The 17,561-nt window shown below is 48.6% G+C and overlaps 1 protein-coding gene across 1 annotated transcript in view; it reads right to left on the bottom strand.

Annotated features, from left to right (window-relative positions):
• The window catches only part of CCDC33 (coiled-coil domain containing 33), a 1,331,950-nt gene that overhangs the window by 707,742 nt on the left and 606,647 nt on the right, over nt 1-17,561 (bottom strand). The gene's annotated exons all lie outside the window — the stretch shown is intronic.

Genomic DNA, 17,561 nt, shown 5'->3' with positions numbered 1-17,561 from the left:
CCCAAGTTCCAGATTTGTGCTGAAGAGTGGGTCTGAAGGTTTATTATTTATATCTGGTGCCCAGTTTGAAGCAAGAGAAGGTTCTGGAGGCCCTCCTCCCGAGTTGTTAAGCATCCTTTTCCTTCCTGTCCTGTATCCACACAAGACTAGTGACAAACTCTTTGTGAGTGTGTTCAGGGAGCGCCATTGTGATATGCAAGCATGGTAGATGACAGCTCCGGCCCCTTGTTAATTCAGAGATGCCCTATTCTGTCAACATCGATCTTCCCTTTGTCTTACTGTCTGGGAGCAATGCACAAGGATACAATGCCAGATACACCTAGTCATGTGGCACAGGGACAGGATGAAGGCACCAAATGGTTAGGATAAGAAAAGGCAAACCTTGTAAAAGTAGCATTTTCTGAATTGGGACTTAAAATCGAACTTTACCATTAAAGTGGACTTTTAATTATGATTCTATAGACACCAAACAATCTCCCTACCTGCTTCCAATTGAACGTTATCACTTATTAAGTGTCATAAGGAACCCAATGTTATCCTGTGGGAGAGGTAGGCCGTGCAGTAGTGAAAAACAAATGTAAGAGTTTTCACTACCAGGAAATGTAAAACTTAAAAGTACAAGTCCAATCTTTTGAATACACAGCACCTTGCCCTTTGGGCTGTTCAGGACCCATCCAGGGTGTGACATATGTATTAAAAAGGAAGGTTTGGGCCTGGCAAAAGGTTTATTCAGCCAGGCCGAAATGGTAGTTCAAAACTGCACACACAGGCTGTAATGGCAGACTTGGGCATGTTTTACTTGGCTACTTACATGGGTGGCACAATCAGTGCTGCAAACCCACTAGTAGCATTTAATTCACTGGCCCTGGGTACATGTAGCACCACATTACTAGGTACTCACAATAAATTAAATGTGCCAATGGGGTACAAGCCAATTCTACTGTGTTTAGTGGAGAGAGCACAACCACTATATCACTGGTTAGCAGTGGTAAAGTGCACAGAGTTCTAAGGCCAACAAAAGCAAGATCAGCAAAAATATTAGGGGTCAGGACAAAAATATTGGGGGAAGACCAGCCAAGGCTAATAGGTCTAACTGCTGGTATTATGGGGTAATCTGTATTCTTAATGTCTAAATCACCTCACCTTCTTTGGTAAGTCTTGGACTGTTCTGTCTCACTATCCCTTAGAAAACTAGTGCTAGAGATGAGTACTTATATATCTAGTTTGAGGTCCAATAGTACTCTGGCACCAATAAGTAATTCGTAAAAAAGGAAAGCGACTTCAGAATTGCCTTCTAAGTTCTCATACTCTTGCATCTGGATGATAGCAGTTTCCTGCTCCACAAACTTCCAGGCTCCACACTGGCCCTCTTTAAGGGCATCCTACAGGCCACAGAACACTTTATCAAGGGTAGGAAGAAATATGATCACATTACCCCGTATCTCCAAAGACTCTTTTTGATAGCCCCATCTAATAAAAAACTGCCTCAGCTATAAAGCTGTCACAAACAGCTCTATAACCACCACTGTCTCTCAACACACTGGTAGCCAAGACAGCATCAGACTGGAGATAGATGCCCACATTATGAATGACCCAGAAAATGACCCCGATTTTCCTTACCCCTGAAGTTACTGATACTGTGGTTATCCCCACCCCTGGAGTTATCGATACCAGTTAACCTATGGGGGTTGAGAACGTCTGAGGCATCATACGTTAGAACCCTTATAGAGAGGCATTATCAGGGAAGTAGTAATTCTAGGTCTGAGTCCCTTGGTAATTCCTCATTTTCTCCCTGACTTTTTCACAGGTCTCTATGTGACAAATAAACAGATCCGCGAATCTCATAATTTAGATTGGCTTACAACTGCTGTTACCTGCCGGTTAAAATTATAAAGCCACTTGTAAAGGGGGCATAGCAAGTAGAAAAAAAGCTAATGAGCCTCATTATTAAATAAGGAATAATACTATATATGTCACAAAAAGCGTCAAAGTGTAAAACTTAACTTTTTGAAAGTTGTAAACTTTTTCATAAAACCTACAAAGCATTTCGAATTTAGCATACCCCCTTCTGTAGGAGGGCAATACAATCCATTTCATCCCCACCACATTTCTCCAAAAATCACAATCATATGCAAAAACATCAGAATCCATTTCTAGAAACTTGTGCCCCGGCATTGCACTTCAAAGCATGGTGGATGCATGCAGACCTCTTTTGAAAGTAATAATAGGCATCAAGAAAATTGTAGGACCAACAATTTGGAATGCCTTTTCCCTCCAGACCAATCCCAGCAGTTACACATGAGGTCACTCTTAAAGGCACAATTCTCAAAGGCTCCAGGTCCAAAACCAGACATTCACCCTGACCAACAATCAACAATCCCTGCAATAAATTCATGGCACTAAGAAAGTAAAAGTTTGCCAAAAAAGAATTAGAAACGATTAAAGTTTAACACTTTTTTATTTCTTTATTTATTTTATTTAAAGAGTTTTATATAGCACGGGCTAGACCCGGAGGTATCAGAGCGCTTTACATGAGAATCAACAATGTAACAGAAAAAGTTAAACAATTACACAATAAATCCTCAAAAAATAGGCAATACAATTAGGAGAGGAGAGAAAGGAGAGAGAAAAGTAGTGGAGGGTGCAGGGGAGACGAGAAAGGGAGGATAAGGGAAGAGACAATAAAGAGAGACGAAAAGTCTAAAGACAGACTGGGTAGGTGATGACCAAGGAGGGAATCCACGGCCCATCTCCCCTATAGCTAAACAAGGTAGCTCCATTGGGCATCAGACAAAATAGTTAAGGGGGGGCGTGGCTACGCGCGCAATGGCGGAGGACGCGCTAGGGTAGAGCTCCGTGCCGAGCTCCCCTTCCCTGGGCCAATTCTCCGCCAAATTTGCCCGCAGCCGCCAGTAACTTCGAGCGGACCCTCACGGAGCGATAATCGGCACCTGGGCCGACTTTGTCTGTGAAGACCCGGCGCGGCTGGCACCGGTCTTTCCTGCGGCCCGCTTGCGGGGCCGGCAACTCCCAGACCGGCGGGGCGACCACGAGAGGCCGCGGCTCGGGCCTACTGAGTAGGCCCCGAAAATCGGACGCCGGCCGGGACAGGGGAGGGCCCCCCGGAGACCGCAACTGAGAAGCGGAGGAACCATAGCTGCCGGAGGCCGTACCCGTACCTGCTGCCCACCTGCCTGGGGCCTGATCAGACGGCGGAACGGACACCATACCGCACCCGTCCCACCGCTGCGCTGCTGAGTCGCCATTGCTTGGCTGGGAGGAGACGCACGTGGTGGAGCTGCGACCCTGAGCTGGTGCCCGGAGACCCAGCGCGGCCTACGGCGATCGCTCCAGTGGCCCCCAGAGAGGACTGTGCCCTCCACAACTGGCGGAGGGGACGCGGAGGCGTGGAAACAGGGATTGACTAGTAGGCCCCAGCCTGCGACATCCGCCCTGCAGCGAGCGGCCTCCCCGGAGGCCGCCACCGACCTAGGGGAACATTTGGGCGGCTGGGGGCCCGGATTGCGGAGTGAGTCTGCCTGGCCCCCTCACACCTGTGCAAAGGGTGACAGAAACCCTAGGAAGACCTGACGGAACGACTGGGACGGACCCCCGGGCCTCTACAGGGAAGCTGCCGGGTGGCAGCCGGTGCCGCTTGCGCCCTGCGGGGCCCCCCCTCAGACTTTGTGACCGCAGTCCAGCCGAGCAAATTGACCGTTAAGCGGCTGCAGCTGGCAGGCCAACTGGTCCCCTGCGCAGGGGGCCCGCAACACCACGAGTGGCATAACTTTCCATGTCCCAGACCCACATCGAGAGCGGGACGGCGGGGGCAGACCTGGGGCAGTGAGAGGCAGGGTCCAGGCTGGCGACCCTCGGCGAGAGCACCACCGGAGGGAGCTGCTGATCCGAACCCGGAGACGACCTGGTGAGGGAAGCGAGTGGGGAGCCGGCGGACTGCTGAAGAGACGCTGCCTGGCACACGGGCCAGCCGCGGGAACACCCCTCTCCCTCGCCATCTGGAACACAGGCAGGGCGGCTCCGCACATGTCCGGCGGAGTGAGGACGCATACTGGGACAGGGGGAGCCCCGCCGAAAGGAAGAACAGGCAAGTAGCAGAGCAAGATGGCCGCCGATCAGGTAACTGCGCGGCTGGATAGCGTGCTCGCGGCTATGGAGCGCATGGAGCAGTCGCTGCAGCAGACCAGATCATCCCTGGAGTCAAAAATAGACAGTGTCGCGATTGACCTCACCCACCTGCGAGACGACCACAGGAAACTAACCGACCGGACCAATACCCTGGAAGTAGTGGTGTAAGAACTTGAACCCAAAGTCACTCAGACGGACAAGCTAGTGCAGGACCTTCTCAATAGAGTGGACTTCTTGGAAGACAGGGCTGAGGATGCAGAAGGAAGGGCAAGACGCAATAACATAAGACTTGTGGGGGTCCCGGAAAATTGGGAAGGGATCCGACCAGCACAACGAATGGAGGACTGGCTCAGGGACCTGCTACCCACAGACACACTTTTGCCGCACTTTGTAGTGGAGAGGGCGCACAGAGTTCCGACGAGGCCCCGCACCACAGGCATGAATCCCAGGCCACTCCTTTTCAGGATCCTCAATTACAGGGACAGGGACACAGTGCTGCGGGAAACCCGACGACTTGGGGAAGTCCGCATAGACAATGCCAACATAATGTTTTTCCCGGACTACACTGTCCAAGTGCAACGTCAACGGCACGATTTCCTAGAGGCCAAGCGGAGACTCAGAGACGCGGGCTTAAAGTATTCCCTCCTCTTTCCTGCCAAGCTCAGAGTGGTGGCGCGGGAAAAAACCTACTTCTTTAACACTCCTGCAGAGGTCTGTGAATGGCTGGGCAGCGGCATAGAAACGACGCCACGGCAGGCACCAGGAAACGGGACGAGGCCGAGAGCACGAGGACCGCGCCGCCGCCGTGGGAACAGAGGTCAGCAGAATAGGCGCCCGGAGGAAACATCGCGCCACTCCCCGCCAGCGGATCAAATGCTCGAGGAACAACGGGATGCGCTCCGCAGAATCTCCCAATTGAGCAATTCGCCAGGATCGGAGGTCGCTCTAGACCCTGGCCAACAGATAATCCCTAGCGATGATGAGGCCATTTATGGGATACCGGACTCCCAGGTATCTGTGGAACTCCCAGAGGTCACGCCGCAGACGGCGGACATGCTCCACTGATGGCGCTTACACACAGATCGGATGCCCTGTTGCACCGGCGGGGATGGAGCAGTGATTGAAGGGACAGCCGGACGCACTGCACACTGGTCTTCTGCCGGACTGGCTCCCAGGATCTGGGCGGTAGTTGGCTTGTTCTTCACACAGTGAGTACTTCCCCCAGACTCGTGGCCCCCGAGGGGGCGGGAGGGTGGCGGAACAGTATTGCCGTGATTGCCCCTCCTCCCCCCCTGGCCTGTGTCACCACCTTCCCCAGCTTCGCTAACTGGTCGGGGGATGCAGTAACCCTCCAACACCGTAGGATTTTTCCACACTGAATTAATGGTGGGTCAGCGGGCATATACTCGCCCTCTACATAGACTGGCCGAAAGGGTGGGCCCCCTCATGGGACTGTCGACGCCAGGACCTGGTGCACTGATTATGGCTACATATACACTAACACATAAGGCCCAGGGAAGGGCTCTGATCTTCCTTATCATATACTTAATTGAACTGTCCGGACCGTGATTAGCGCACGATCCCCCCAGACTTGAAAAGTTGTCCCTCTCCTTTTGAGGATATGGACGGTGGCCCGTTTTGCTACTGCCCTTGTGGTATTTTAGGGGAGTTTCCCCATTGTTGGTTTTTGCTGCTAATTGTTTTTTTCCCCTTTATTGATGTCTTCCCGAAATTTGTGTGTGTGGTGGGGCGGGGGGGGTGTCCATGGGAGAATTGAAGTTGGGAGCACGGTGGAGGGGCGCTAGGCGGATGTTTGTGGGGGCGGAGGAGGGGAGCATACTATGGCATGATGACGACGAACAACATATGCACCTGGAATATTAGAGGTATGCACACTCCACAACGCCGTTATCAGATATACTCATACTTGAAAAGGCACCAGGTGCAGATTGTACTCCTGCAGGAAACACACTTGAACAAGGCAGAGGTGGTCGCACTGCGGCATAGGTGGAGGGGGCAATTGTATGCTACTGAGTACTCCTCGTTCGCCCGGGGAGCGCTGATATGGGTGAAGCCAGGTACCCCCTTTGCAATGATTGATGTCCAAACTGACCCGGAGGGCAGATATGTGTTGGTGAGGGGCCGCATTGATGGGCAACCTATAGTACTAGCATCCATATACTCTCCGAACACGGAACAGGGGGGCTTCTTGGCACGCGTCTCAGAGAAGCTGGCGCCTTGGCACGGAGTCCCCTGGGTTCTGGGGGGGACTACAACACGGTGCTTGATCCCACACTGGACCGCTCGGCCCCGCCTAGACCAGATGCCACATCCCTGGGAGCCACAAGGGCGCTCACCCAATGGGCGGCACAATGGGACCTAAGGGATGCCTGGCGCGCACATAACCCTAACCCTAAAATATACTCCTACTTCTCAGGGGCACACTCGTTACATGTCCGCCTAGACAGATATATGGTGTCCTCGGAACTGTTGCCACACATAACGGATTCGCAGTACCTGGGCAGGACGCATTCTGACCACAACCCGCACACGCTGCACATAGCTTGGGAGCGCCCACACCCGCCCATCCCCACGTGGCGATTACAGCCGGCTTTACTGCTAGACACCCCCTTCCGAGATTCCCTGCAGGCCTGCGTGGCGGGTTACTTTGCTGACAACTCGGGCACGGCGTCCTCCCCGCAGATCGAGTGGGACGCCTTCAAGGTTGTGGTGCGGGGCCACTGCCTGGGCACACAGGGCGGCATACAGACGCAGATAGAGAAAGACCTGCGCCGAGTAGAGACTGACTTGCTCCGCTGGGAACAGGAGGCGATAGAGGGAACAGACGACAGGCTGGGTGAGGTCCGTGCGGAACATATGGCGCTACTAGAACGATTGCGTAACGTTAACTATGCAGCCCACTCGGCGCGAACGCACCAATTCAGCGACAAACCCGGGAGACTGCTGGCCTGGCTGGTCAGACAGGAGGGTCGTACTGAGCCGGTGTCCGCCATCCGGACAGCAGTGGGAGAGGTAGTGTACACTCAAAGTGCAATACATGGGGCATTTGTGCAGCATTACCAGGACCTGTACAGGTCCCAGCTGAGAGCTTCGTCGGTAACCATAGCGGCCTACCTGGAGAACATCCCACTGCCGTCCCTTACAGACGCGCAGCGGGGAGAACTGGGGGTGCCTTTCACACAGGAAGAGATGCGTGAGGCTATCTTCGCCCTCTCCAATGGCAAGTCACCGGGTCCAGATGGCCTACCTGCCGAATTTTTTAAAACCTGTTCAGATGCACTGATCCCGGAACTGCTTAAAATGTATAATGCCGCGATAGAAGACTCGGCGCTTCCAGCCACGCTAAATGAGGCCAACCTGGTTTCGCTTTTGAAGCCGGGCAGGGACGGAACGAACATGGGCTCCTACAGACCTTTGGCTATGTTGAACACTGATTACAAAATCTTCACCTCTTTGCTGGCCCGACGCCTAGCTATGGAGGTCCCGGCCCTGGTACATGCTGACCAAAATGGCTTTGTGCCGGCGAGAAGCACTTCGCGCAATATCCGCCGTCTCTTCCGCATACAAGACGCCGCCGTGACACACTGGCCGAGATCGGGTTGTTTGGTTCTCGACCTCGAGAAAGCCTTCGATTCGGTGGAGTGGCCCTATCTGGGAGCAGTACTGGACAGATTTGGCCTGGGAGGCGCATTCGAGGAGATGGTTGACCTAATCTATAAGCGGCCCAGTGTCAGAGTGCGAACGGGCAGGCTGCTCTCGGAGGTAGTGCGGGTGCGCAGAGGCACCCGGCAGGGTTGCCCACTGTCGCCCCTACTCTTCTCGCTGGCTATCGAACCCCTGGCTGCGATGCTGCGTGCACGGGGGGCGGCTTGGGGGATCCCACTGGCTGATGGTACACACATAGTTTCGCTATACGCGGACGACTTGCTTCTATACGTACGAGACCTCACAGCAGTGCCGGACGCACTGTTGGATATCTTCCGGACGTTTGAAACAGTATCGGGGCTTAAAGTCAATTGGGCGAAGTCCGGAGTGTATTCATTTAGCCGAGACACACGGGAGTGCGACGTGCACCTGGGTGGAGTCAGGCTAACCTGGTATCCTACCACCTTTAAATACCTTGGAGTGCACATATATAGAGACGTGGAGAACATACTGGAGGGGAACCTGGGACGAGCCATGTCCTCTTTACGAGCCCAGATGGCTTTCTGGAAAACGCTGCCACTAAATGTACCGAGCAGGATTGCTTTAACTAAAATGATAGCATTGCATAGACTGCTCTATCACTTTGCTAACACCCCGCTGTACGTCCCCGCAAAGTTTTTCCGGGACCTTGAATCGATGATCCGTAACCTGATCTGGAACACGGGACGCCCCCGAGTAGCCCTGACGAAACTGTACTACCCAGTAACAGAGGGAGGGCTGGCGGTTCCTAATATGGAACTGTATTATTTGGCGGCACAACTGCAATGGGTGACACACTGGCTGAGCGATGCGCATTTAGACGACACTGCCAACTCCACATACATATGGACACACACACAGATATGCACGCTGTTCCATCCCTTGACAAAGGGACCGCGCCCACTGCCCCTACATGTAGCTGTGGCCCGCAAGTGTTTCCTCCGCAGTTTGAAATTGACCCGAGAAACCAAGCCATTTGCGCCTGCGGTTCCTCTGTTGGGCACACCCAGAAGGGGCGAAGCAGTGACGACGCGCACGCTAGAGCGCTGGAAGGAGGCTAGAGTGGAAACGATAGGTGACCTTTCCGCGGACGGGGCTTTGCTCCCGTTTGAGGAACTGACAGAGAGCACGGGTCTACCGGCGGGACAATTCCTGACGCATGCGTCTATCCTGAGGACGTACACAGATTCCTGGGGAGATATTCGGGAGGAGCCGCTGTTGCACCATGCAATGCAGTATCTGCATGTGATGGGCAACGGTACCCACATCATTCACTGGCTGGCACAGGCCCTCCTCATACACACACAACGATCCACGCAGCCGATAAGAGACAAATGGGCCACCCACCGAGGAAGGGACTGGACGGATAAGGAATGGACCATGATCCTAGCTTGCCCTATGAACATCCCGCGCAGCGCCCGCTTCCGAACCATCCAATTGTATATAATGCACCAGGCGTACTTGTCCCCAGACAGGATCAATAAATACTTCCTGATCGACACCGCTGCCTGTCCCAGATGCGACCTGATAGGTGCGGACATTTTGCACATGCTCTGGAATTGCCCCTCTCTGGCCACATATTGGGGGGAGGTGACATCTCTATTAACGCACAGCCCTGGCCCGGGGCTACCACACACTTGGGAGGCCTGCATACTAGGTCTGTATAGAAGAAATAAGCCAAACAAGACTCGCGCCAGGTTCTGGGACCTAGGCCTCATCACAGCCAAGAGGTTAATCACCAAACACTGGAAAAAACGGGAGCCACCACTCCCTAAATACTGGTGTGCTTCCTTCACCAATTGGGCTAGAGCAGAAAGTGTGGCTCTACATCGGGAGGAGGTTGCTGGCTTGAGGCAGGTTCCAATTGCGCAGCTCTGGGATGGTTTTGTGGGTTCCCTCCAAAAAGAAGGCGTGACCAGGGGATTCATATAGGGATCGACACGAGCGAGATCACACAGAAGGTATAGCGGAGGATACGCTGGGTGCGCGGACAGAGCTTTCCCACTCCCAATAGTAAAAGCACGTCCGGAGCGCTGGCTGTGTAGCATATCTAGATTGACAGAGGTTGCCGCCTCCCCGAATGCCCGGAGGGCTGACACCTGCGCCCATAACACGTCCGACACACTACCCTGTAGGCGGAATGGCTGTCTACCTGCAAACGCGATGGTACCACAAAGGCCCGCTAAAATGTCTTCCTAGCCACCATTCACAGCGACACTCTCTTATACACACTCTACCTCCCTCCCCACCCGCCCCCCCCCCCACTCCCGTATAAACACCCCCCGTTTAACTGTACTGGATACTTGCCTTCCACATATAGATTATGAGACTGGAGACATACCCACACACCGACACAGGCATTAGGACCGATGTGAGTCGCGTCTCTTCAGCTGACTGACAGGCTATGCAACTACCCGTGCGAAACACTACACAAAGAAGGGACGAAACGAGAGGCTCCGCTGTCCCTTAGTGGGCGGAGTACCTCGTGGCAAGGGTTGACCACATACGAGTGTCAAATACACCCACATTATTGACAAACACAGGAGGTCAGCACGCAATAATTATAGGTTTCGGAAGAACGGCTGCCGACATGTTCCTTGGAGACACAGCCGACAAAATGGGACACACCGATAAGCAATGTCCAGTTTACAGAGTTGAAATGTTTTCTTACGTTTAATGAAATAAGACGTCATTTGCAAGCACATTGTACATAAGAGCACCTGTAGCGCGAAGGTTACTGTCAACGAACTACGGCTTTGGGTGGCCGATGTGTGACTGCATATGTGTTACATGCGCCTCTTTGTCCATTACAGACACCCATGAGTTGCAGCCGGCCCTAAGGGTTGTAGGCTGTGCTATATGTACTGCAATGAGAAATATTAATAAACGTCTTACCAAAAAAAAAAAAAAAATCTGACAAAATAGTTCAGTCTCAATACATTGAGAGAGGGGAGAAGGAGATACATAAATAGAGGGAGGATGCGGGAGGAGACGACAGGAGAGACGAAAGGAAGTGCAACAATTTGGATCAACAATATAACAGAAAAAGATCAACAATTACACATTACATCAAACAATCAGCAATACATTAGGAGAGGGGAGAAAGGAGAGAGAAAAGAAGTGGGGGGTAGGGGAGGTGAGAAAGTAAGGATAAGGGAAGAGACAACCGTAGAGACGAAAGGAAGTCTGCGTAAAGACCGACTGGGTAGGTGACGACCAAGGAGGGAATCCACGGCCCATCTCCCCTATAGCTAAACCAGGTAGCTCCATCAGGCATCAAACAAAATAGTTCAGTCTCAAGTGTCGAGGGAAGAGGTTCACAGAAAAACAGGATGGGACAAAGGGCAGGGGCAGGTGAGGGCATAGGACAGAAGCTGGAAGGAGTAGGAGCGAAGAGGGGAGAGAGTTGTGGGAAGGGAGAGGGGGAAGATAAGGTCAGGAGAGACGCGGGAGCGTTTGCTCGAAGTCCGGCTGGGTAGGTGATAGTCAAAGTAGGGAGTCCAAAGTCAATCTCCTCTATAGCTCGCGAGGTAGCTCCACGGGGCATTGGACAAAAGTAGCTAGTCTCAGCTGTCTAGGGAATTAAGCAGGGAAAAGGACCCAGTGGGTGACGTTTCTGCCATGGTTGCGTCGTTTGGGTGCCTCCCATTGTATACCAGATATTTTAACCACTGAATAATTAAAATAATACACAGCCAATACACAATATAGTACGAAACAATTCACAGCACCTGAAAAATAGCTGTTAGTTACTAAGCACAAGCTTATTTTGAAATCGAAAGACTCTGGTAACACTATAAAATATTGGGATGCTTACTAAAATATATGATTTGTTGATCTATAATAAGGAGAATAAAAAATATAGTTACCTTCTGCTGAATTCAGTCTGTGAGATCTATCATTTTAGAGATGTTATATGTTTTCTTTTTAGGTTGCTGTCTTGAAATTGTGATGTATTTACTATGGGTACTGTATCGATCCCCCTATTTCTGACCCTTGTCTGGTTAATAATTAACTAGCAGCCATTCAACTGCACAGAAACCCGTTATCTGATTAGCCAAACAACGGCACAGAAGCCCGTTATCTGATTAGGTCATAGCGCAGGCCATCTCATTAGGCAAGCACTATTTCTCCAGCCCCCTAACAGGCATACGGTGTTCTCAAAACAAATCAAACCTACCACGACCTGGGAAATCCCCACAGCCATTGTTTTGATTTAACCGAGAACTTCAGTAAAGAATGTGCGAACGATCAGTTCGTATGACATCCTTATTGACGTATTTATGTCCATCCTTACGTCAATCTCGGCACCTTTCAGGTATAAATAATAACGACATTGCCTTAAGCAAACACACGAGGTGGTGACAAGATTGGAGCAGCGAGACTTGCCGAGGAGCCCAGCTGACAGCGAAGCCCACAGACGCTGCCCCTCCTTTCTGACGCACTGAGAGAGAGACGCTGCCTTTTCTCCTGCCGAGAAATCCAGCTACGGCGCTTCCAAGCCGCCCTCGCAGGCAGCTGGAATATCAAGACCTGAGATAGAGATACCAGCCCTCCAGCCTTCTAAATCCCAGGTACTGAACTGAATAACCCCTTGCAGAGAATTCTTGAAGCAGACTCTTGGCAAAACAAACTTAACTTAAACTGCTACTTATCTACTCCCGCCCACGTATTAGGCTTAGGTCAGGTACATTGGGGTAGGCGTAGTTAGAAGCACCAGTTGAGTACGATTAGTCAATGTATATATATATGTATCTATTTTATCCATTTTAAGTATCATATGGCTAAGAAACCATATCAATGCTTTTACAGTATTATTTTATAATTCTGTTATTACTGTATGCACTTTACTTAACCATAAGTATTGCAATAATAGCGATTCATTTCTCTTGTATGAGAAAAGAGACTGATCAATAAATAACATCTTTTTATTGAACACGCCCGTCTCTTCCTTTTCTCTACAATCTGGTGAAACTAAGAATGCACTGAACTGACTGAGTAAAATAAGTTGTCTTTTGTTTTCACACCACTCTAGAGATACACTCTTGATTAGGGGAGAGCAAAGTTGTCATGTTCTATGGTTGTCAGAAACTAAATCCCTTCTTGTCTATCCAGGGAGGTTAAACTCCTCCTTGTCTATTCGAGAAAGTTTCTAGTGAACTCTGAGCTAGCTGGCAAACATTAAACTTTAAGTCTAATATCGACAGTAGAAGACCTAGTTAACCTCTGTCCTACATCTATACTATTGAAGATATTATTCCAATGCGCAGAGCCTATTGGGATAATAGGAACTACACTACATGGCGCCCAACGGTTTGGATAGGCGATAAATCTAACGTAAGACATTAGAGTAACTCAGTCGTGCTTTTTCACACAGACCCCTTTTTCCCCATAATACTCCAAAGACGTCTGGAGTGGGTGAAAGGTTAAATCCGCCAAACTTAGTAGGAGGAGACTCCTATGTATGGTTCTTGGTTTATTCAACGTTGAAGGATACACTGTTCCAAAATATTGTGCATCTAATCTTTGTTTCCATAGAAACCTGATCTGCAAATAAACAAAATCTTCTTGACAGTAGAATGTCAGAAAATGAAGAAGAAAGGGAGACAGCTAGAATAGCAGCTCAACTCCTAGCGGCTGACAATAGTCTCCTACAGCAAGACCCGGATGCAATACTCATCCCGGTCAACATAAGGAAATCTATAACTTTAAAACTTATAGAAAATGGGCTGACACCGAGAGGTGGTACAGTCATATTCGTAATTGAGGCACACGAATATCGGCAGACAGAGGTATTCTATTCATGGATAAACTTTCCAGCAGCAAACGCTGTAACAAAGGACTTCCACTATTACAAAATAGAGGAACCTCCTAATGAGTACACTCCTTTCGAGGAGGTGGAAATACCACTCAAATACCAAGAGCACCTGCTCTGGTTTAATGGCGCCCTAAAACATAATAATCACATCACCAGGCTCGGTCCACTAGGTAGACCAGGAGCAACGTGGCCGGTCCTAGCCGGATACACACCACATCCAGACATTGAAGAAATGTCTGCACCAGAACTTTTAGCACAGCTAAAACAATTAATTAAAATACATAGACAATTAGTCCAATATGTAATGCGGACTTCAACAGTCCAACCAGCTATTAAAATTCCACAGCTGATCCCTCACCAGGGGAACACAAATAAAATTACACCACAGAACATACAGTCCTGTCTAGGTAAAGTACCCGCAAAACGGGAACAAATTCCATTCTGGTTAGCACAAAAAATCACTCAAATAGAGGCGGTATTTCCAGATACCACCCCGGTTGAGAAACACAGGATTCTGACTATCTGTCTTCCAATGGGAATCGCACCACATGTGGAGGACTGTGACACTTGGGGTACAGTCTTTGCTTCCATTTACACAAAAACACATGGTGTTCCATCCATGTCAGTAATACCAGATGTGCTAAAACAAATTCAAGATGAATACGGTCCAGAACCTGCCTTAACTCTTGGTATGAAATTACTAAAAGACTTCAAGCAGGTCTCGGCAATATTATTAGCAAATATAAAGGGAGAAGCAGCAAATGTGGCGATCCGCCAGAGGTTGAAAGAGACAGATATAGCAGACCAACCATTTGAAATTGCCAGAATCATAGAAAAATCCTATGAAGAACTAGGAAGAGATAGTTTGGGTGGAAAACCGGTGAAACCCCAACTTATTGAAAAACCTGAAAAAGTATTTATTAAAAATAATCTAAACACTCAAAAAAAGAGCTGGGATGGAAATAAACAATCCACTCCTAAAGAAAAAAGATTCCAGTCCAGAGGAAGGTCTCCTCGGCGGAGAGAAAGATCTCCGGACCAAGGACACAAGTCTCCCCAGAGGGAGCCCTCTGAGAAAAAATACAACCTTAGAAATAGGGATAATCTGAAGAAACCTGATAGATATCAAGATATTGATACACGTCCCTCTCAATCTTTTCAGACTTCCTTGCAGAAATCGGAAAGAAGAGGACGATCAGAACACAGGGAAGAGCACGTCAAGTCCAAAGACAAGGAACCTGCTCATCAAAATAAAAAATTACAGTTTCCAAAAAAGAAGGTAGCCAGTATTAAAGTAATCAACCATGCCGAGAATACTGAGGACATAGCTGAAAAACGGAGAATGGGCTCAGACAATGCTAGACAGCGCAGCAGAAGTGAGCATAGCTCGCAAGATCCTTATGAATCATCTGGAGACAGTGGACACGAATGAATACATTCAGGTGGAAACTGCAGATACCAGAGTTAGCAAACCTCATAAAATATATGAAATAACATTGCGTATAGAGGGGGATAAGACTAGGAAAATAAGGGGTCTCTTTTGGGATAATCTCTCCAAGGGCTATGACATCCTCCTAGCTGAAAGAGACTGGCCACCAGAGTTTGTCAGGGAGTGCCCTCATGGCGAAGAAATAATTATGCCTGCCTTCTCAAATCATATTCCAATTCATAAAAAATATACACTTGCAAGAAAGTGGGCAGTAGCCCAAGCTCCTGCATTATATAAAAACCATGTGGGATGGGATGAGGACTCTCCTCCTCACAAAATCCAGTTAAAATCACAACCTACTGCTCAGAGGCAGTACCCAATTAAGCAAGAAGCAAAAAAACGGGTAAAAGAGATCCTAGATCAACTTGAATACCAGGGGGTGATTGAAACTTGCACCTCACAAATGAATAATCCTTTGTTTCCTGTCTCCAAACCAGACAATTCATATCGTCTAGTTTTGGACTACAGACACCTTAACTCATGTTGCAAAACCTTTGCAGTACAAAACTCGCATAGTGTTGCACTAATGAATAACATAGTGCGCAAAAAATACAAAACAACATTAGACATCTCTAATGGATTCTTCTGTCAAAATATAGCACCAGAGAGCAGATATTTGACCGCGTTCTCAATAAATGTCGCGCAAAAAAAATTCCGTCGTTTGCCCCAGGGGTTTAAAAACAGCCCAGGATTATTCTCAGCAAGAGTAACAGAGTTACTACAAATATATGATGATGAGGCATTATCTTATGTCGATGACATCTATCTAACAGATGATGACTTGGATACTCACTTGAAGAGAGTGAACACCATAATACTTGGGTTCGCAGCAGAGGGTTACAAATTCAACTTTAAAAAGTCAAGAATTGCCCATCTAACTGTCCTGTTTTTAGGATATGAACTATCAAGTGAAGGCAAAAGCCTGGCTGACAATTTCCTAGATAAATGTGCTGTAATCCAAGCACCTAGAACACTAAAAAACGTACAATCAATTCTAGGTTTCCTGAATTTCGGAAGAACTTACATTATAAATTATGCAGAGAGAGTAAAACCTCTCTATGATCTTATAAAACCAGATTTTAAAAGAATCAATTGGACTCAAAAGCACACAGAAATTTTGAGATCTTTACAAACAGATATGTTAGTTAAAACAAAATTACAAACACGTGACAACACACGCAACCTTGTGATTCGAGTCATCCCAGGAAGATGCAGATTCACATACCTGACCTCTAATGAGGGAGAGAAGGTACCAATTGCATACAAATCACATTTGTACATAGAAGCTGAAAAAAGGTTCAGCATTAAGGAAAACATTGTTCATGCGGTTCAAACAGCTGTAGCAAAAGAAAAAAACCAAGCCGACGGTAGACAGGTTACAGTCAGAACAGCAGAATCAGCTTTTGAGGCATTAACAACACCATGTAATTTACCGACAACGGCACTGAATCCAGAATGGATACAATGGGTAAACTCTGTTGCTACAGACAAAGTAAAATACTATTTTGACCCGGAAATGAAAGAATTAAAATATCTAGAATAGGAGAGAGAATACCCTCTGCCAATCGACATTCTGCCTTTACGACAGTACGGCTGTGTAATATATACAGACGGTCATGCTCAACCCTCAGTTTGGGGAGAGCTGGCTTACAACGCCACATGCGAAATTGTAAAAGAAGTGTGGCGCGGAGGTAAATTGAGACCTCTATTTACAAAAACACAATCAGTGGAAAATAATTCAGAACAACAAACTGAAATAATAGCGTTAAAAATGGCGCTAGATAATGCCGATCGCGAATTCCCGACACTTATAGTGTGCGATTCGTATTACTGCGTCAAATCATACAATAACGATTTACAGAAATGGATTCAAAACGGTTACAAAGATGACACAGGTGCAACAATAAAGCAAAAAGTGCTTTGGGAACAAGTAGTTCTTTTACAGAAAGAACTACCAAAAACTCACGTGATACATTCACTGAGTCATCAGCGTGATGACGTTCACGTTGCAGGGAATTCATGGGCTGAGACAGCCACAGCGGTAGCAACTAAATCGGCTTCCGTAGCTACAAAAAAGCGTACAGTAAAATACATTGACGGAGAAACTGTGCTGGCAGTGAAAACGTCATCAAAAGGCGACTGCTCAGCGCTACCGATCAATTACCCACTCAATTATACATACATAATCGATGCAAACTCAGTCCCTTTTGCTCGAATCCCTGGAGTGGGGGATAGAGTAATTCCAAACAAGGACAGGAGAGGCTTGTTAATAGCAGACGCACATATGGGTGAGGGTCTCAGACACCTTAAGCTAAAAGATTCTCTGGAAGAATTACAATCAGTGTACTGGTGGCCAGGCATGAGCCAGCATCATCACATTTTTGTAAAAAACTGCCCAGACTG

Source organism: Lissotriton helveticus, chromosome 3_2, assembly GCF_964261635.1.
Source record: "Lissotriton helveticus chromosome 3_2, aLisHel1.1, whole genome shotgun sequence".
In the NCBI taxonomy this organism is placed as follows: domain Eukaryota; kingdom Metazoa; phylum Chordata; class Amphibia; order Caudata; family Salamandridae; genus Lissotriton; species Lissotriton helveticus.
Note: the sequence above shows the minus strand (reverse complement) of the source record. Positions and strands in the feature narration are given on the sequence as shown.